The sequence below is a fragment of the Palaemon carinicauda genome, chromosome 16 (assembly GCF_036898095.1).
Source record: "Palaemon carinicauda isolate YSFRI2023 chromosome 16, ASM3689809v2, whole genome shotgun sequence".
Taxonomy (NCBI): Eukaryota; Metazoa; Arthropoda; class Malacostraca; order Decapoda; family Palaemonidae; genus Palaemon; species Palaemon carinicauda.
In genome coordinates this window covers 120,324,293-120,345,731 of record NC_090740.1, presented here as the reverse complement: position 1 = coordinate 120,345,731, position 21,439 = coordinate 120,324,293, and the positions used below count along the sequence as shown (strand labels likewise).

The window sequence follows — 21,439 nt, the reverse complement described above, 5'->3', positions numbered from 1 at the left end:
CAAGACTATTAAAGTTTGGCTTGAGACACTGAAGCATAAACTAAGAACTAAACAGAATAAAAACTTTCTGAATTGGTTTTAAAAATACAGGTTCTATTGTCCAACAAAGACCTAATAGAAAATCAAAATCTTAAGCAAGGAATGTCTTTTAAACCCCTAGTGTCTTACAAATACTAGGAAACTTATTTTAAGCTATTTTGTCATCATTTACAAATGGGACCATACTAGAGCTAAATATACATTTGACAAAAACAAGTATAAAGTGTCTCAAACTCGCTTGATGTTACAAACTGATGCTCGATCAATGGCCTGTTTCAGGGGTAGGATTGTGCATACCATTGTCCATTATCATAAATTAATTTCCGACAACCAAACTCGCCTACACATACAGAGCTGAATACTAAATCTGCTCCCACCACCTAACACTGAATAAAAAATTCAGGGACATCAAATATATGAATACTAACTACTACAAAGCATCAACATAATGGAGAAGGTTGTCTTGCGTGGAGATTTCACTGCTTCTGTTGGGAGAAGCCAGGCACTGGTAAAATGGATTCTAATTGCCTTAAATTACTCTCCCAGAGAGATGATAATTTTCTTATTACAAACACAATATCCCAGCTCATGGACAAGCTCAAAAACACAGGATGGCATTTAAGATCCAAGCACTAGCACATGCTAGACTGTCACACTAATGATGTAATAATAATTCAATACATGTGAGGTGGAGTGTTTGACAGGTCATCGAGTAGCAAGAACCTTTTCTAAATTTGCAAGCAGGTTGTGTCAAAGATTGAACTGTGCTGTGTTGAAAAAGCACGAGACAAGTTCCCTTTTCACTCTCATATTGTAGATGATTGCTCTTCATTAACCAACATTCCTGAGGAAGACCTTAACTCTGAATAGACTAAGATCTACAAACTACCGGTAATACCAGAAACCAGAAACTGCAGAGGTAACAATTGGGTTCAGTAGGTGCTCTTATGCAGACTGGTTTGTTGAGAACTAACACTGTACACCAGTTACTTAAACAATGGGAAAAAAGGGTACATTAGTAGCATTTTGTATACCTCCACTCATCTTTACTGGCCCAATGGTGAGAGGACCTACGGTTGCAGGCACCATGTCAAATAAATTTGCTATAGAACTGCATAGGGGTAGAGAGGACTAAATAAATTAAAGCCTTTACTGACCAAAACATGCAATGCTTTTATAATCCATGTATGGGCATTACAAAAATGCAATCATTCCAGTCATCAACACCTAACGGTACAACCAACTTAAAGAATGGACAGAGATTTGAAACTTCTGGGATGAGTACTTCCATGCTACACCTAATCCTGTGTAACTCTATCAGTGACTTTGTTAATGATGTTATGCCTAACCCACCATTCATGCAGAACCTCAACAAGCTACCAGAAAAACATTAAGGTCTGAATGCAATAACAAGCATTAAAGAAGGCAAAACCTGTTGTCCTCTCCGTTTATCATGTGAAATTTTCAAGCATGGAGGTGTGGGACAGAGGTAGATGGAGAACGCTGGCCAGAAACATCGACCCCACATAAAAGTGGGAAAGGATGCAGACAAAGGAGGAGGAGGAGGAGGTACAATACATTCTAGAGAGTCACAAGATCATCAGTGCCCTAAATCCTAGATACGCTCCATAATTCCTACGTTCATTAGTCTTTTCCTTCTGCAGTTGGTAAAATACTAGTACGTTTTATGCTCTTTTCCTTAAGCAAACATATCTCTGAATCTGTACTACCAAAGAACAATCACAGGTGTTAGGAAAGAGAGAGACCCTCGATAATTCTTACAGGAGCAAATACCAGAGAAATGTTGAGAGCAAACTACAGGCTGATACACATCTTTATTGACCTTACCAAGCCCTTTGACACTTTGCCCCAGTAGCACCTATAAAAGATACTGACAAAATGTGAAGTTCGGAAATTTCTCAAAATACTCGGTCTTTTTCATCCCATTAAAGCAGCTAATGTCTGCACCAATGGCTTGAAATTCTTATCATTCATTTAGGAAATCGGAGTAAAGTAGGGTGATGTTCTGCTACTGGTAATTTTTAATATGTTCATCTCCTTAATGATGACAGTATTGCTGGGAAAAAAGAAAAAGCCAAAATAGAATAAGGAATAAATGGTAGCCTGTAAAACATCAGAAAGTTACACAGCCATAAAAAATCTAACTGCTAATTGGTTGACCTGCAATATGCTGAGGATATTTCCCTTTTAGTCTACACGCTAATTGCTTGACCAGCAATATGCTGAGGATATTTCCCTTTCAGTCTACACCCAACTGTCAAAAGAACACATCTTTGACAACAATCAGTTGGTTTACAGATAAAAACAAGACAAACAGAAGTCATAGTACAACAAACTAAACCAAGGCAAAATGTGCCATTCTTCATTGCTAATGATGTACAATTGCAGATTGATGATGTGCTGGAGAAGATAAACATGGCATTTGGCAGACTGAGAATCAGCATTTTCCACACCAAACCCTTTGGACTGACCATTAAAATCCAAATGTATAAGACAGTATGCATTCCTACTCTCTTCGCCTAGTCCAGAAACTTGGAATTTGTATTGATCCCATCTCAAGCAAATTGATTACACACTTAATTTGCAGAAAATTATGTGTCTCGCCTGGAAACAAAATTTTATGCATATGAGATTCTAGAATAACTGGAATGCACAAGCATACAAGCCCTTCTCACCAAACTCCAAATACAATGGCTTGGTCATGTGATCAATATACATGAATGTGAAAAACTGCTCCAAAAGCAAATTTTAGATGAACAGCTGATGAACAGCCATCGAAGAATTGGCGACTATAAGAAAAGATGCAACGACCAAGCCAAGTCAAACCTTTAAGAAATGCATTATTCAACAAGACTTCAAAACCTTTGCTATGGAGAATGAATATTAAGAACATCTTCACAGCCCTGGAGCAGAGTTGTGGAGCACAGTTTACTTTAAATGGCAGCAGCATACCAGGAAGAGGTCTCCTTGGCCCCAAATCCTCTTTTGAAGTGTGTACAGGCCCAGGATTGGCCTGGTGAACCTTATCAATGAAGAATTTTCTCTATCACTTGAAGCTATGGAAAGATGACATGAAAATCAGGTCAGTTTCCATACATCCAATTAAGGGCAGTATAAGTAATTGTTCTTATAAATCAGTTTATCCATTTGGTGTAGACCAGACATCTCACAGAACCAAGACTTGACTTGGACTTGCAAGGTACTGTATCTGGTGATGGTATGACTTTCTCAAGTCTATGCAAGGTTAATACTTGTTTTTTTTTTTATGTATGGCAAAGACTTCCATCATGGAACATTTCTCCTTCAGACTCTCAAAAGTGGCCATCGTGGTATTTTTCTCCTTTATATTAAGTACACTTAATGGTGTGAAGTCGAAGACGAAAAACTACTTAAACCTCAAATGGGTACTGTGGCACCTTTTGAAACAACAGCATGTGTCCAATATGTAAAGGGTATTGCTATATCTTAACCAAAGGAGTAACTTTTGACCCATAAATCTCTCAATACAATTAATCTCTACCTTTTAAGACATCTGAGAGGATATGAAAAATATCCATACTTACCCACAATTTTGTAAAATACAGTTCATATCAAACTACTATAAAAAATCAGTAAGTGATACAGGCAATCAAATTCAAACTGAATTACACAAGTTCTGATCTAAAAAAAATTGAATTTGAATTCATTAATAGGGAGCAAATAATTTGAAACCGTTAATAAGGCACAAATAATTTTAAAGTTAATAAGGCGCACATAATTTGAAGTGGTTAATAAGGCGCAAATAGTTAGAAACAGTTAATAAGGTGCAAATAATTTGAAACGGTTAATAAGGCGCAAATAATTTGAAACGGTTAATAAGGCGTAAATAATTTGAAACAGTTAATAGGGCGTAAATAATTTGAAACGGTTAATAAGGCGTAAATAATTTGAAACAATTAATAAGGTGCAAATAATTTGAAACAGTTAATAAGGCGCAAATAATTTGAAACAGTTAATAAGGCATAAATAATTTGATACGGTTAATGAGGCTGTTCAATTTGAAACAGTTAATAAGGCTCAATTTGAAACTCTTAATAAGGCGCAAATAATTTGAAACAGTTAATAAGGCATAAATAATTTGATACGGTTAATGAGGCTGTTCAATTTGAAACAGTTAATAAGGCTCAATTTGAAACTCTTAATAAGGGGCAAATAATTTGAAACCATTAATAAGACACAAATCAACAAATTTACACAAAATTGGCTGGGAATCAGTAGTTTACGAGTTTGAATCAAGACGTAAGAATAAAACTAAATGATATTTACCGAAATGACTAAGCTTTTAACAAAAAAAATCCTAGGTTTTCTATGAGGTTTTGCAAGAAACAAAAACATTTTCTGTAACAATACGATCTGCGGAAAATCTCAAGAAAAACTTGAAAGTAGAATGTCGAGGAGTATGCTTAAACCCAGTAGAATTCCTCATGAGTTATTCATAGAGGAACTGTACAAAGAAAATTCAATGGAAATTACTCTTCAACAATGCTATAAAGAAATTAGACTAGAAAAACCTTACACATTTCTACGTCCTGTTCCACAAAACATTACAAGTAAGAATAAGTATTTGCCAATGTACTAAATCTCAGACATTAATGAGAGACAAAGTAAGCAGATGGTTTGTCTCAGGAATAACCTTACCACACCCATTGAACTTCTGTGTATAGCAGTTTTCTCTTACATTAGAAAGGGACTAACAGTCCTTCAACAGGGACAGAGAAAACGGATATGCACCTGGAAGAGCACAAGGGAAGGGAGGGGGTTTCCCCATCTCAACAATCAGCTGTCAGCTTAGAAAACGGGTCTTTGAATCTGCTTCGAAGCTGATAACTGGCTGGTTACTCCCTGCCGAGAACACTCCATTGGGTCATCGCAATGCTGACTCCAAGGAGTTCTCTTTATTTTTAAGTCTTCACAAGTTCAACTAACTACATTCTTTCGGAGTTTTTCTATCTACACATTTCATATCAATGAACTTCTGTATTTCAACTTTGTCCCGTAAGTAAGGAGCAATAATTTGTAGCTTTTTTTAGGAATTAACGTTAAAAGCAACTGCTCAAGTTCTCAGTTTGTCCCTTAATTACCAAGTAAGAGGTCTTCCTTATCAAAGATTTGGAAAAAAAAAATATACACAAACTAAACCCTAGCGCAAAACATTAACTAATCCGAATATACTTAAAAGTCAAATATTTAAAATCCACTTGAAAGATCTGTTGAACAGAACTCTATCAATGACAAATGTTTAAAATTGTTTACTTTCCAGCCAATTTAACCTTAGAATGTTAAGATAGGAAACTGAAATAAGAGATACTTTAAGCCCAAGTGTCAAAAATGCAATGAGGCTTTTGTGCACATGAGGATTACCGAGCAGCTCGAAGAGACCCATTTCTACTAATAAATATCTACAATACTATGGTTAACAATACACTAAATGATTAACGCTACCTCATATCTAAAACCTATATTGTAGAACCCCACTATACTATATACTTATGGAGAAACTAGCTATAATCAATCCCATTGGGTCTAAAGGCTTGATTACAACTGAGCAGGACATAACCCCTTAAGGTTCTAGTTACTTTCCTTACTGGGCTATTTTTCCCTGTTGGAGCCTTAGAGCTTATGGCATCATGCTTTTCCAACTAGGTTTGTAGCTTAGCTTGTAATAATAATAATAATAATAATAATAATAATAATAATAATAATAATTCCAAGATTCCATAGCTAACAACACAGTAAATGATTAACGCTACCTAATTAATCCCATTAAGTCTAGAGACTTTATCAAATCTGAACAGGACATAATCCCTTAAGGTTCTATAGTTACTTTCCTCACTGGGCTATTTTTCCCTGTTGAAGCCTTAGAGCTTATAGCATCCTGCTTTTCCAACTAGGGTTGTAACTTAACTTGTAATAATAATAATTCAAAGATTCTATAGTGACTTGATTACACTGAATAGGACATAATCCCATAAGGTTCTATAGTGACTTGATTACAACTGAACAGGACATAATCCCATAAGGTTCTATAGTGACTCAATTATAACTGAATAGGACATAATCCCATAAGGTTCTATAGTGACTTGATTACAACTGAACAGGACATAATCCCATAAGGTTCTATAGTGACTCAATTACAACTGAATAGGACATAATCCCATAAGGTTCTATAGTGACTCAATTACAACTGAATAGGACATAATCCCATAAGGTTCTATAGTGACTCAATTACAACTGAATAGGACATAATCCCATAAGGTTCTATAGTGACTCAATTATAACTGAATAGGACATAATCCCATAAGGTTCTATAGTGACTCAATTACAACTGAATAGGACATAATCCCATAAGGTTCTATAATGACTCAATTATAACTGAATAGGACATAATCCCATAAGGTTCTATAGTGACTCAATTACAACTGAGCAAGACATAATCCCATAAGGTTCTATAGTGACTCAATTACAACTGAGCAAGACATAATCCCATAAGGTTCTATAGCGACTTGATTACAACTGAACAAGACATAATCCCATAATGTTCTATAGTGACTCAATTACAACTGAACAGGACATAATCCCATAAGGTTCTATAGTGACTCAATTACATCTGAACAGGACATAATCCCTCTATTTTCTATAGTGACATAATGAGAACTGAGCTGGCCATAAGTTGAAATACAGAAGTCCCTGTACAATAGAAGCATTATACAAATAGATACAGTATTACAAAATTTTCCCATTATTCAAATTTCAGTTCTTAACTTGAATGAAAAGCTTAAGTTTGATGGGAATTGTGTGAAGCACATTAACATTCACAAAAATGATTTATACCTTAACCTAAAGAAACTCCATATGTCAAGACACTGTGGCGTTGGTAAGTAAAATCCAAAGTTCCTATACATCAGAAATACTAAAAGTTAATTTCTCAAGCTATCAAGTTTATAAATTTGTAAGAATAACTAATATTTTCCTTTGAAAATTAACTCCAAACACTGACTGACATGGCTTTCTCCTAAACTGAAAAACCTCTTTGTATAAGAGTTTGCTTTATGATAATTTCTTGAAATATCACTGGTGTCCAGAAATTACCTAATTTCATGTGGCTAATTATAATAATACTTTACCTAATTGCAATACATGTAATTAAACAGCAACTATTCAAATAGCCTAATAATCTATATGCAATCAGTTTCCATTTTAAAACAAGTGAGGAAACTATAGAAGTAATCTGGTGAAGAATATTGAACTTTTAAGATGACTTTCAAATCCTTCAAGAAAGCACACCTACAAATGTAACACTAACCAGAATAAATCTTCCATCATAACTGATGCTACTTATCAGTTCTTACAGATAACAGATATCCTTGTTCACTAAAACTCCAATTAAACTTGGGTTTTATTTTGCATTTACAAATACCTAAATCTATCACCAATATTGGAACATTACGCTAAAATTTGTCATTTTGAACTGATTTTACACATTTAAAATGTCTACAATATTCTCTACAATATCAAACTCCTATTTAATAGCACTTTCCAGTAAACAATGGCTAACTCAAATCTTAATACCACTACCAAACTTCCTTAGAAGCAGCACTTTTGAATTTATTCAGTTACTACATTCATGCTAACATCTTCAATTTAAGTTTTCAACACCTTCAAGTTGCTTATAAACATACCAAACTCCCTCTGAATCTGTGCTTGTGGGTGTAGGCCTACTTTGTCAATTAAGACATTCAAGTTTGTTTACACATTCATATCCTATACATCTAGAATGACATTATTATAACCAGACTCACTTGAAAATAACATATTCTGTTTGGATGTCCACACGCCAGCAGTGACTTGAAATATGCAGATATGCCATGATAATAATGCATCTGATAAGATTCTAAAAAGATTTCAAAGTACAGAATAATCTTTTTATCAAAACATATTTAAAGTTAAACACGATACATTATTTTCATGGAAAACTTAACTTAAATCTACGAAACTACTAAATGCTTGAAAATTATGGCAAGTTCTCTATTTGTCTATAAAATGCTTTTCTTGAATATTTTCTATCAGGGACTGTAACTAAGAATTTCAGTCTATATGCCACTTGTATTAAAACTAAATTTTGACCTAATCTAAGATTCAAGTACCAATCCTTATGTACTCTCACAGTAATGCATAACTTAGAATTTATTGTGAACTTTGCCATAATTGATTAATTGCAATGAATGCCCTAACTACAAATTCCTACCCTAACAGACACTAGTTCAACTATAAGCTATGATAGTGTAAAGCTATAAGCAATCATTTTCTCAAGCCAAAAATGATCTGGGCAATTTAGCTATTGCCTTGTTGGTTCTACTTTACAAAATTATCCCTAACTATCGCAAAAATGTGTTTGTAAAACATCATTCCTATTCTTGTTTGTACAACATCGATCCTTTTCTTCGTAACTATTGCACAACTGGCAACTAATCACGTAAACTTCAGAAAAATTACTTAGAATAATGTTAATTACCTCACTGGTCTAAAAAGTTATATCTACAGTACATAAGTATTGAATTTATACAGCTTAAAACTGTCACTGAACTTGCTAGCTACCTGATTCCAAGGAACATTTCTGGGTGATAATGTGTATCCTAAAATGGTAAATATCCTTACTATCTGACCAACTAAGATTGAATAAATATATCCTGATACTTGAGTCTGCCCTTTACCTGATATTAAGTAATCAAGAAAGTGAATCACACTGAGCTACCTGATATTAAGTAATCAAGAAAGTGAATCACACTGAGCTACCTGATATTAAGTAATCAAGAAAGTGAATCACACTGAGCTACCTGATATTAAGTAATCAAGAAAGTGAATCACACTGAGCTACCTGATATTAAGTAATCAAGAAAGTGAATCACACTGAGCTACCTGATATTAAGTAATCAAGAAAGTGAATCACACTGAGCTACCTGATATTTCTAAATCACAAGGAGTTTTACTTTGAACTAACAATAAGCAATTCTATCACTTATTTGCACTAGTATGACATTTTTCATTGTGACTATGGCATTTCAAAATATTTTTTGAGCCAAATTTTTCAACGTTATATGTTTTAGTCTTGCAAACGAAAGTGCTACACTAACAAATGATGCTTGTGATACAATCTTCTATTACTGCATAAAGTTCTTCCAATTTCCTTTGTACAGTATCTTGAGGTAGAAACTTGAAGTTCTCTTGATTACTACACTTTCCACTGGATTTTTCCCGATGATGATAAACTGAGGAGTCAAGAAAAGTTAATTATGTCATGTCAAACTAAGATCTATAGACAGAAAATAAGATAATGACAATGAGCTATACTGTAATCAGACCTTAAACAACTGTGTACCTAGGCCCTTTTTATAAAGATCGGCAAAGTTGGGTCAAAGACTTTTAACCAGCATTGGACATCTGTAGTGATTTATCAAGGACTACTTTCTGAAGGTTTATTTACCGTTTTGTTACAATTACAGAAAGAGTATATGGAATTATCAGCGAGATAGTGTGTTGTATTGTCATCTAAAAATGTATATTTGTATCAGAGTACATGAATTTTTTCATCATCATCACTGCTGCTATAACTTGTGTCAAACTATTTCAAAAAGTTTACACAATTTGGTAGAATATTACTAGTGCAGACACTGAATCCAGCCATTACCCCTTTTACTTGAATTCCCCAAGTAGCCAATTCCTCTAAAACTTATTTTCTAATAGAGTTACTTTTGTTCTTAATTTACTCTCACTCCACTTGCCAAATACCAAAACCATTTTATATAATGTACAAGAACTGACCCACATGAGGACTGAGCCTGCAGAACAGTCTTAATTTATTTTCATTTATAAAGCTAAGGATATTAAAAGAATTTCCTTCCCAAATTCATTCTCTTCTTGTAATTGTAATATTACAAATAATTCTAGAATATTTGAAGAGCTATTGGAAGGATCATTGTACAAATTTAAATTTCGCCTACAATTTTACTATTTCAGTTTTGTTTCTGTACTGCCCATAATACTCAATTAAGTTATTTCAATTCTGAAAAAAATTAGCTGTAGTTCTCACTCAATTGAAAGAAGAGTTACTATTCTACTCAAGTTTAATATTTTAACCCACAAAGATTCATTTTATGCTGATGGAACACCTACCTCATTACAATGCTGCAGACGGAAAGTTCCTTTCATAATTTGTAGCTTCTCTCCTTTTAAGATCTTTCAAGCCTTATATATCTTAGGCATTTTCATTTCCTTTTTAAAGCTTTTAGATTCCTCCCAAAAAACTGCAGTTTATTTTCTGAAATAATGAAAAATTAATTAATTACCTCGCACATTACTTTACTAAAATAAGGACAATGAGATAAATATAAAACCCAGCTTCAAGCATCTTATATCTAGGAAGGTTTCCATTACCAAAATAGTCACTTGTTTGGACAGCCTCTATTGGCTTATTTTGTTTTTGACTAAGTTCCATTCACTCACTGATGTAACTATTTATTTAATTGAAACTGTGACTGCCGGGAAAATGCCATTGCAACTCATTATACACGAATTGATGTTATTATACTATTACTATGCATCCTGAAATTAACAAAATATCGTCCTAATTTAGAAGAAAAGGCCTATTTTCATCATCTACATCGTATTTGAAAAAGAATAAAATACCCAGGGCAATTGAAAGCCAGATAACCTAAATAATTTCATAAGACAAAACAATGTTCAGGATTGAGTAATATATAACAAAAATATCCTTAATGACAAAAAAACTTGCGTAAATACAGTACTGATAATCCTCAACATGATTGCTATAGACCCTTTCCCCTCCAAGTCTTTACTATAGACTAATTACTGATGCATTATTTAAGTCAGAGATCCTGACAGCTTAACTGTCTTCAGATGGCCTGTTACTTTTCATTGCCCTGTCTGTTTGAGATTCTTAGTTGGGGTTTTTAGAAAAAAAGAAATTCATTACTACACCAGATTGTATTACACTATCAATCAAAGGCAGTCACTTCTTTACCCAACAGCCTTAGTTTTATTCATGTCTTACCTCTAAAAGTTGTAGACCTGGATGTCAAAAGACCACACGAGGTCTTAGATAGCTTTCCATTATGATGAATTGATCTTAATATACATTTTTAGTTCTTTGTATCGACTGTCAATGTCAAAAGCAGATCCGCCTGAAAAAGAAAAAACATGGATAAATCCTGGTAAGACTTCAGCACGTTAAACGTCAAGAACACTTCCATGATACTTCATGAACTTTTTTATCTTGTGTAAACTCTTCCAGAAAAGTCAAAATGCAAAAAGTGAAATGCTATTTGTTAGACCATCTTCCTTCAAAGCATTATGGGAAAAAATTAGATCTTAGATAGTTATTGTTCAACTTGAGAAACTTCTTACTGAATCTAAGGGGTATCAGGAAGCGAAGATTAATAAGTGACAAAAACCATCCTTACTTCATGGTTTACAGACTTCAGTTCATAGTGTTTACATAAAATTCTGCATAATGTAGAGCGAATACCTCTAATATGCATTTACATCAAGGTTCTCAGGAGTAAAAAAATAATTCTTAAAAGTACCCTAGCTTGATAATTGCTTAAACTGTAGGTCTACTGAGAAATGAAGATGAACATTAACATTTCATAGTTAAAGTAAAATTTACCTAAAGTAGTTTTCTCTATCTGATGCAAGACCAGCCATCTCGCCTTTTTATCAATAGTCTCGATAAAAATCAAAATTAATTTCCAGATCACTACAATACTCCTGAATCTTATCATCACACACATGAGATTATTATATCTAGGAACTTTTATCTAATTCAATTTACTGTATTGAATTTGGACCATATGACCAATCACTGGATTCAGGGAGGACATTCAATAACAAGGTGAAGGAGGGGAAAACCTTAGTTATCGAGGAGGGAGAACAGTAGATTTCTCTTGCAGAATACTGTTGCAACTCATAATACCTCAACACTTCTTAAACTATCAACCACTTTTTATGAGTTATTTTGTGCTCTATGCTGTCTATATTCATAAATAGAATCCCTTTATAACCTTGTATTGATAAACTTCAATTTTTAATACCTATGTGAATCTGTATTCTTAAAACCTTTCAGAAACTCTTCTCCCTTCTGAGATTAGCAATGTAAAATTATTACAGATATGTTTTGTATTACAGAAATATGATATTTTCAATTTAAAATAGATTTTTGAATATACTTACCCGGTGAATATATATATATAGCTTACGTCTCCGACGGTCGACAGATTCCAAAAACTCGCGAGCGATCGCCATGAAAGTTGTTGGTTGTGCCCACCAGCGCCGACTATCGGCCAGATACCGCATATACTTCTCAACCAATTCAGTTCTTCTCAGTCCGTAGGGTCTCTATCGGGGAGGAAGGGAGGGCCTTTAATTATATATATTCACCGGGTAAGTATATTCAAAAATTTATTTTAAATTGAAAATATCATTTTTAAATATTAAACTTAGCCGGTGAATATATATATATATATAGCTGATTCACACCCATGGTGGTGGGTAGAGACCAGTATTAAAACAATAAAGGCGTATATGCTCAAGAGTTTTTGACAAATATTCAAAAAACAAACTTAAGTATAGGTACCTGATAAGGAAGCTGACTCTGATGATTACTCTGCCTCATTAGTCCGCTATCCTCACGAAGCCCAGCAATCCTCTCAGGATGCTGAAAGACTCCCAGGAGCTGTTATAATCAGGGTGAACACCCCTACAACAGGACCTCATCAATACCCTTAATCTGGGCGCTCTCAAGAAACAATATTTTGACCACCCGCCAAATCAAAAGATTGCGAAAGACTTCTTAAGTCTCCCGTACAACCCAAAACAAGATTAAAAATTTCAAGAGAAGATTAAAAGGATATTGGGATTAAGGGAATGTTGTGGTAGAACCTTCACCCACTACTGCACTCGCTGCTACGAATGGTCCCAACGTGTAGCAGTCCTCATAATGAGTCTAAGACATCTTTCAAGTAATATGAAGCGAACACCGACTTGCTTCTCCAAAAGGTCGCGTCCATAATACTTCTAAGGGATCTATTTTGTTTAAACGCTACTGAAGTTGCTACCGCTCTAACTTCATGAGCCTTAACTTTAAGGAAATTACGATCCTTCTCACTTAAATGAGTGTGTGCCTCTCTAATCAACATTCTAATAAAATAAGACAATGCATTCTTAGACATGGGCAAAGAGGGCTTTTTAACGGAGCACCATAAAGCCTCTGAAAAACCTCGCAGCGGTTTAGTTCAAGATAAATAAAATTTAAGAGCTCTAACGGGGCACAGCACTCTTTCAACTTCATTCCCAACAATCTCAGATAGACTGGGAAGTTCAAATGATTTAGGCCAAGGACGAGACTGAAGTTCATTTTTGGCCAAGAAACCAAGCTGAAGAGAACATACTGCTTTATTAGCGGAGAAGCCGATATTCATGCTAAAAGCATGTATCTCACTAACCCTTTTCGCAGAAGGCAAGCTCACCAAGAAAAGTGTCTTGAGGGTAAGATCCTTCAGGGAGGCTGAATTTAACAGTTCAAACCTGTCTGACATAAGGAACTGCAGGACCACGTCCAAGTTCCAAGCAGGAGTAGAAATATGACGCTCCTTGGAAGTCTCGAAAGACTTACGAAGGTCTTGAAGATCTTTGTTATTAGATAGATCCAAATTTCTATGCCTGAAAACAGAAGCTAACATGCTTCTGTAGCCTTTAATGGTAGAAGCAGAAAGGGAGCGACCATTTCTCAGATAAAGCAGAAAATCTGCAATCTGCGCTACAGAGGTACTGGAAGAGGAAATAGAGGAGGACTTGCACCAGTCTCTAAATACCTCCCATTTAGATTGATAAATCCTGATGGTAGAGGATCTTCTAGCCCTCGCAATTGCTCTAGCTGCCTCCTTCGAAAACCCTCGAGCTCTAGAGAGTCTTTCGATAGTCTGAAGGCAGTTAGACGAAGCGCGGGGAGGCTTTGATGAAATCTCTTTACATGAGGCTGACGCAGGAGATCCATCCGCAACGGTAGACTTCTTGGACTGTCTACTAGCCATAGAAGTACCTATGTGAACCACTCTCTCGCGGGCCAGAGGGGAGCAACCAACGTCAACCTGGTCCCTTCGTGAGAGGCGAACTTCTGAAGCACCTTGTTTAGGATCTTGAACGGTGGAAAGGCATAGATGTCTAGGTGAGACCAGTCCAGAAGGAACGCGTCTATGTGGGCCGCCTCTGGATCTGGAACAGGAGAGCAATAAGTCGGGAGCCTCTTTGTCAAAGAGGTCGCAAAGAGATCGATGGTGGGTCGACCCCAAGCCATCCATAGTCTTTCGCACACATCCTTGTGCAGCGTCCACTCCGTAGGAATCACCTGTCCTCTTCGGCTGAGACAGTCCGCTAAGACATTCAACTCCCCTTGGATGAATCTCGTCAAAAGAGAGATGTTTCGATCGTTTGACCTAGTGAGAAGGTCCCTTGCGATGACGAAAAGGGAGTGGGAGTGAGTGCCTCCTTGCTTCGAGATGTATGCCAAGGCCGTGGTATTGTCTGCATTCACCTCCACTACCTTGTTTCGAACCAGACTCTCGAAACTCCTTAACGCTAGATGGACTGCTAAAAGCTCTCTGCAGTTTATGTGAAGACTCCTCTGGTCTGTGGACCAAAGACCCGAGCACTCCAGATTGTCCAGTGTCGCTCCCCAACCCAAATCCGATGCGTCTGAAAACAACACATGGTTTGGGTTCTTGATTGCAAGAGAAAGACCTTCCCAAAGTCTTATGTTGCTGTCCCACCAAGCTAGACAAGTCTTGACTGAATCGGAGATTGGAATCGAGATCGTCTCTAAACCCTTCTCCTTGTTCCAATGGTGGTTTAGGTGAAACTGGAGAGGGCGCAGGTTGAGTCTCCCTAGAAAGAGAAACTGCTCCAGCGATGAAAGAGTCCCTAGCAGACTCGTCCAAACTCTCACAGAGCAACTGCTTTTCTCTTGCAAGAGACGGACTTTGAGCAAAGCCTGCTCCATCCTGGTGGAAGACGGAAAAGCCCGAAAAACTCGACTCTGTATCTCCATCCCCAAATAAAGAATGGTCTGGGATGGAGTCAGTTGCGACTTCTCCATGTTCACAAGGAGACCTAACTCTTTGGCCAGGTCCAAAGTCCATTTGAGGTCCTCCAGACAGCGATAAAGGGACGACGCCCTGAGTAACCAGTCGTCCAAATAAAGGGAGGCTCTGATCCCCGACAAATGTAGGAACTTCGCTACATTCCGCATGAGCCTTGTAAAAACAAGAGGAGCAGGGCTGAGGCCGAAGCACAGTGCTCGGAATTGATACACCACCTTCCTGTACACAAACCTCAGATAATGTTGAGAGTTTGGATGTACAGTATCGGAATGTGGAAGTATGCATCCTGCAGGTCGAGAGAGACCATCCAGTCGCCCTCTCTGACCGCTGCTAAAACGGATTTGGTGGTCTCCATCGTGAATTTTGTTTTTACAACAAACACGTTGAGAGCACTTACATCCAGCACTGGCCTCCAACCTCCTGTGTTCTTCGGAACCAGGAAGAGACGGTTGTAAAAACCTGGGGATTGAAGGTCCGAGACTTTCACCACCGCCCCCTTCTCCAACAACAGAGAAACTTGAAGATGCAACGCCTGTCTCTTTGTCTCCTCTCGATACCTGGGAGAGAGGTCTATCAGAACTTTCACTAGCTGAGGTCTTCGTACAAAAGGAATTTTGTAACCCTCCTTCAGCAACAAAACAGACTCCCGGTCTGCACCCCTCTTCTCCCAGGCCTGCCAGAAGTTGGTCAATCTGGCCCCTACCGCTGTCTGAGGACGTGGGCAGTCAGACTCTGCCACGTGAGGATTTGGATCCTCTCTTCTTACCTCGTTTGCTATCGGAACGAGAGCTTCCCCTACTGGGAGCTCTGCCACGAAAAGGCGGGATAAATCTCGCCGCTGGCGTGTCAAACTTGGGTCTGCTGACATGAGAAGAAGGCAAAACCTTACGAGCAGTCTTGGCCACTAAATCGTGCGTGTCCTTCTGAACAAGAGATGCCGCGATATCTCTAATAAGATGTTGAGGGAACAAAGTAGAAGATAAGGGAGCAAAAAGAAGTTCTGACTTCTGACAGGGAGTAACCCCTGCAGAAAGAAAAGAACACAGTTTCTCTCTTCTTAAGAACTCCTGCTGTGAACGTAGCTGCCAGTTCATTAGAGCCATCCCTTATTGCCTTGTCCATGCAAGACATTATCTGAATAGAGACATCATTGTCCGATGAAGAGACCTTCTTACTTAAGGCTCCCAGGGACCAATCCAAAAAATTAAAAACCTCGAAGGCACGGAAAATTCCTTTAAGGAGATGATCCAGATCTGTGGAGGACCAGCAAACCTTCGAGCGTCTCATGGCTAGACGACGAGGAGAGTCTACAAGGCTTGAGAAGTCTCCCTGGGCAGAGGCAGGCGCTCCCAAGCTGAGAACTTCTACCATGTCATACCAGACGCTCGCACGAGAAGCCAATTTGAAAGGGGGAAAGGCAAAAGAAGACTTCCCTAAACCTCTCCTGGTTACTAACCAGTCTCCCAACAAACGCAAGGCTCTCTTAGAAGAGCGAGAGAGAACCAACTTTGTAAACGACGGAGTCGAAGTCATGCCTAAAGTAAATTCAGACGGCGGCGAACGTGGAGCCGCAGTAACAAAATGATCGGGAAAAACATCCCTAAAGATAAGCATAATCTTTTTAAAGTCAAGGGATTGCTGGACAACCCTAGGCTCCTCCCCATCTGAATGGATCCCCAAAGGCACATCAGCAGGAAGGGGATCATCACCTTCCTCATCCGAAGGAACATCATCCGACAAAGGTAAAGTCTTGCAACATGGGGAAAACACAGCATGCCGAGGCAGAAAAGCTTGACAGGCCACATCAATATGCAAAGGAGCCGCAGCAAAAGTCGAGGGGACGACGTCACGTCGAGACTGCAAAGACTGAAGGTATTGAGGTTGAGAGTCAACACGAGACTGCGGCGACTGACGGTCGACATCACGTCGGGACAACGGAGTCGGCCGATGAACGTCACGTCGGGACTGCGGCGACTGCAGCTCAAAGTCACGCTGTGACTGCGGAAACTGAAGTTCAACGTCACGTGACTGACGCGACTGACGAGGAACACGATCAGAATCACGTTTAACCGCACCGCTGACATTAGCGATAACATCAGAACGACAAGACAAATCTCGCTTAGGAGGTTGAAGACCTGAATCACGCTTGCCGGACTGACGAACCGCAAGCAAAGGTTCCTTACGAACCTGGACATGATCATAAACTTCCATTAAGGATGAAAGTTTTAACTGCATGTCTTGTAAGACACTCAACTTAGGGTCAACAGGACTCGAAACGGACCGTGACGTCGGTAACGGCTGCGCATGCAAGTCATCGCACCGAACGGGACCCTCGAACTCAACGTCACGTTTGCGCTTAACAGGAGAGCAATCATCCGATGACTGAATACGGTTGGAGCTGTCCCAATGACTACAGCCAGGACGCTGGACCTGTCCTGAAGGGACCGACTTGCGTTTCAAAGGTCTTGAAACCTTACGCCAAGGTTTCTTATGAGACGAATCATCGGAAGACGAGGAGAACTTCGTTTCTCCCATCTTATGGTAAGGACGTGCTTGAAGAGCAACGTCTGATACCTTTGAGGGAACGTCTGTACGTAAACCTCTCTCTTCCTCAAGTCCTACGACATTCCTTCTCCCTGGGGCAGGGGAGCTTAAAAGAGGTCTCGGACTAGGCAAGTGACAAGCACGAACAGACGAACCCTCCGGCAAAACACTAAACACATTTGATGCACTTTCCACTTTACCACTTTGACCCTTTAAAATTTTAACGTCGGACATAAGCTGAGGCCAACGATTCGACCTTCTCACCCAACGCTTGAATGGCCAATAACATATCACGCATAGAAGGTTCATTAGTGCCAATAGGGGGTTCTGAAACTACCACTAAGGATTAGGTTCAGGGGCATGGGAAGAGGAAAAATCTAGAGATCTAGAAGAGCTTCTTCTCACACTATCTCTTTCGAGTTTCCGAGTATATTTCTCATACTCCAACCACTCGAATTCAGATAAAACAATACATTCGTCACATCGATCCCCTAATTGACAAGATTTACTTCGACAATTAACACAAATAGTATGAGGATCGATGGAAGCTTTAGGAAGACGTTTATTACAGTCTTTCGCACATTTACGATAGACAGGAGAAGGGTCAGCCATTGTGAAAATTTCAAAGAAAATCCAAAAGAAAGCCAAGTTCAGCAACAATAATCAAAAAGGGTTTCAAGAGTTTTATCGAAGATAACCAACACAGCGAAAGCAATAAAACCATGAACAAGTACTTCACCAATCGGTAGAAACTTGAGGTTAAGCGCAAGCGGAACCAATGCTGTCACTACCACCGACAGAGAAGAACTGAATTGGTTGAGAAGTATATGCAGTATCTGGCCGATAGTCGGCGCTGGTTGGCACACCCAGCGACCGTCGGAGACGTAAGCTATATATATATCCACCGGCTAAGTTTAATATTTAAAATTACTTTGATATTCTAGATTCAACATTTATAGGCATATTCAAGAATTAGAATAATTTTATTATACTTTAACACTCACCTATGGAATTAACACTTTGATGCAGTAAGCCTGGTTCCTTCCAAGTTCCTGGTAGGCCTACTGTTCTTTTTGTTGGCACCTGCTGCAGTGTAGGCATCAATTAGGCCTCAATAATCACTTGGTTTGTAGTAGTTCTATCGACGTCTAGCTTTTCATTCAACATTCTGCTGAGCAAGTGCAATCCATTTATGCCTTGTTCGATTCTTTCACTATCGTCCTTGCAAACTTGCTAGTTCGTTCTTCATATCCATCTCTCCTGCCATGCCAAACTTGGTCCAGAATTTCTTGTATTCAGAGGTGTTCCATTTGTCTGTTCGTACAGATTTGTCTAGTTGCATTTTCAACATAGCTACTTTTGTCTTCTTTCCCATGACTTGATGAACCAGTGATTCCTCTTGATATCCTTTTCTACTCTAGCTAGTGCTTTCTTCTTCTTATCCATCTCTCCTGTAATGCCTAACTTGGTCCAGAATTTCTTGTAAAGTATTCAGAGATGTTCCATTCGTCTGTTCGTACAGATTTGTCTAGTTGCATTTTCATCATAGCTACTTTTGTTTTCTTTCTTATGACTTGATGAACCATAGTTATTCCTCTTGGTATCCTTTTCTACTCTTTCCGCAAGTCATTTCTTCGTTAATAGCACCTTTTTCATTTGCGCCGGTCCCTCACTGCTAATTCAAGAGAACATATTTGAGGGAAGTATCACCCCACAGAAGGGCCTAAGCTTCTTGGCTTATAATTACAGCAACTCTTACTAATCGTGCAACAGATGCTCTCTGGGGGTGGAACATTGTTTATTACTCCCCACTTCTCCTGTTTCTTTTCATTATATTATAATCGATATCTATAACCACCTCCACTATTTACGTAATTTTTCTTGTTCCTGTTTACTTTTATTGTCTCTCATCGGCTCTGTACTGCACTGAAAAATATCTTGAGTGTTTCTATTATTCTGAAGTCACTACTTTTCAATTTCTTAGTGAGCAATGGGAACATGGTTGCTTCTACAAATACAGAAGAGGATGTTTCTTATCTTGGTAATTTTCCAACTGGTTATTTAATAGATTTTACGTGACTGTATCAACAGTCTGAAACCAATAGTTATTCCTTGTCTTTACACATTAACGTATCTCTCAGAGCACCCACCTCACCAAAAATTTGGCACTCTAGCTTAGACTTTTTTAGGGACATTTTACTTAACTTCTCTTAGCCCATAACTTATTAAAAGATAGGACTATACAATTTTTTTATTGTATAGCTTAATAAATTTCCTTTTCCATTGACAATTTTACATATTTTGTAAAATTTTCATGCACATAAAGAAAGAATCTGGTAAAATATGTCCAATAGCACCGAAGGAAGGATTAAGTCATATCTGGACGAAGAATATGTTCAATAGCTGCTACTATGGGTCCTAGAGACTGATCACCCCATAAATTTAACTGGCTCAAAGCGAAGCTATTATAGTTAACAGGGTCACAAATATTTCCCTCATCATTCTAGCATCTCTGAATTCCATTACTTTCCTCCCATCGCTGACAAGAATCAGGAACACACAATTGGCTTCTTACAGGATATGAGTCACTTCCAAGATATAGTAATTTATGACTGTATTCATAATTAGACACCCCATGGTTAACCAGTTTTCCCCATTTGATATCTGCTTATTGGTTCTTTATACTTTTATTGATATTTTTTTAATAAAATATTAACTTGCTCTAGATACTTATGGTGAATATGCTTCCTCTGCTTTTAAATTCCTTTTCCACTTTTCGTTAATGAGTTGAAGGTTATTTTTGCTTGCTCTATTCAACAAACTTACATTCCAGTTCAGCGGTCAAAGCTCTCACATTGTCCCTCATCTGGACCTAAGATTAGCTCTTCTATGTTTCTGAAATTGGCCTTTATTTGACTCTTATTATCAGCCCCTATCTGGCCATACAGTTGCCTCTCATGCGACTAAGATTAGCCCTTATCTGGTTTTTAAAATATCTCTCATCTAGCCCTAGGACTAGTCTTTATTGCCTTACTATAGGCTCTCACGTAACCACTGGAATTGGCCCTCACATGATCTAGCAATTGGTCATCATAAGGGCCTTCATTTGATCCTGCAATTGGTCATCATATGGGACTTTATGTGATCCTGCAATTGGTCATTATATGGGGCCCTATGTGATCCTGCAATTGGTCATCATATGGGGCTTTATGTGATCCTGCAATTGGTCATCATATGGGGCTTTATGTGATCCTGCAATTGGTCATCATATGGGGCTTTATGTGATCCTGCAATTGGTCATCATATGGGACCTCACGTGGTCCTGCAATTGGTCATCATATGTGACCTCATATGGCCTTGCCATTGGCCCTCACTTGGCAGTACAATTGGCCCTCACTTGGCAGTACAATTGGCCCTCACTTGGCAGCGCAATTGGCCCTCATATTGGCACTTATCTGGCCAAACAGCAGGGCCTCCTCTGGCCTTAAAGAAATGGTTCTCATAAGACTAATTAACCAAGCACTGTTTGACAGTCAGCTTTAATTGCAATTCTTTCTATAGAGTTTTTCTTAATTTGAAAAACAAGACTCAATTGGTACAGTAAAGTAACATTTCAAATATCTTTT

At 38.1% G+C, this 21,439-nt stretch overlaps 1 long non-coding RNA gene across 2 annotated transcripts; it reads right to left on the bottom strand.

Moving 5' to 3' along the window:
* Nucleotides 1–5,977: 5,977 nt before the first annotated feature.
* On the bottom strand, nt 5,978–20,740 carry LOC137655842 (uncharacterized). 2 transcript variants are annotated; one of them, XR_011046878.1, is made up of 5 exons: nt 18,818–20,740; nt 11,168–11,297; nt 10,270–10,414; nt 9,057–9,365; nt 5,978–8,851 (listed from the first exon to the last, which is right to left on the bottom strand). It is a non-coding gene; the product is annotated as an uncharacterized lncRNA (long non-coding RNA). The 2 variants fall into 2 exon arrangements; XR_011046877.1 differs by having other exon boundaries at nt 5,978–9,365; nt 18,818–20,724.
* Nucleotides 20,741–21,439: the final 699 nt, after the last annotated feature.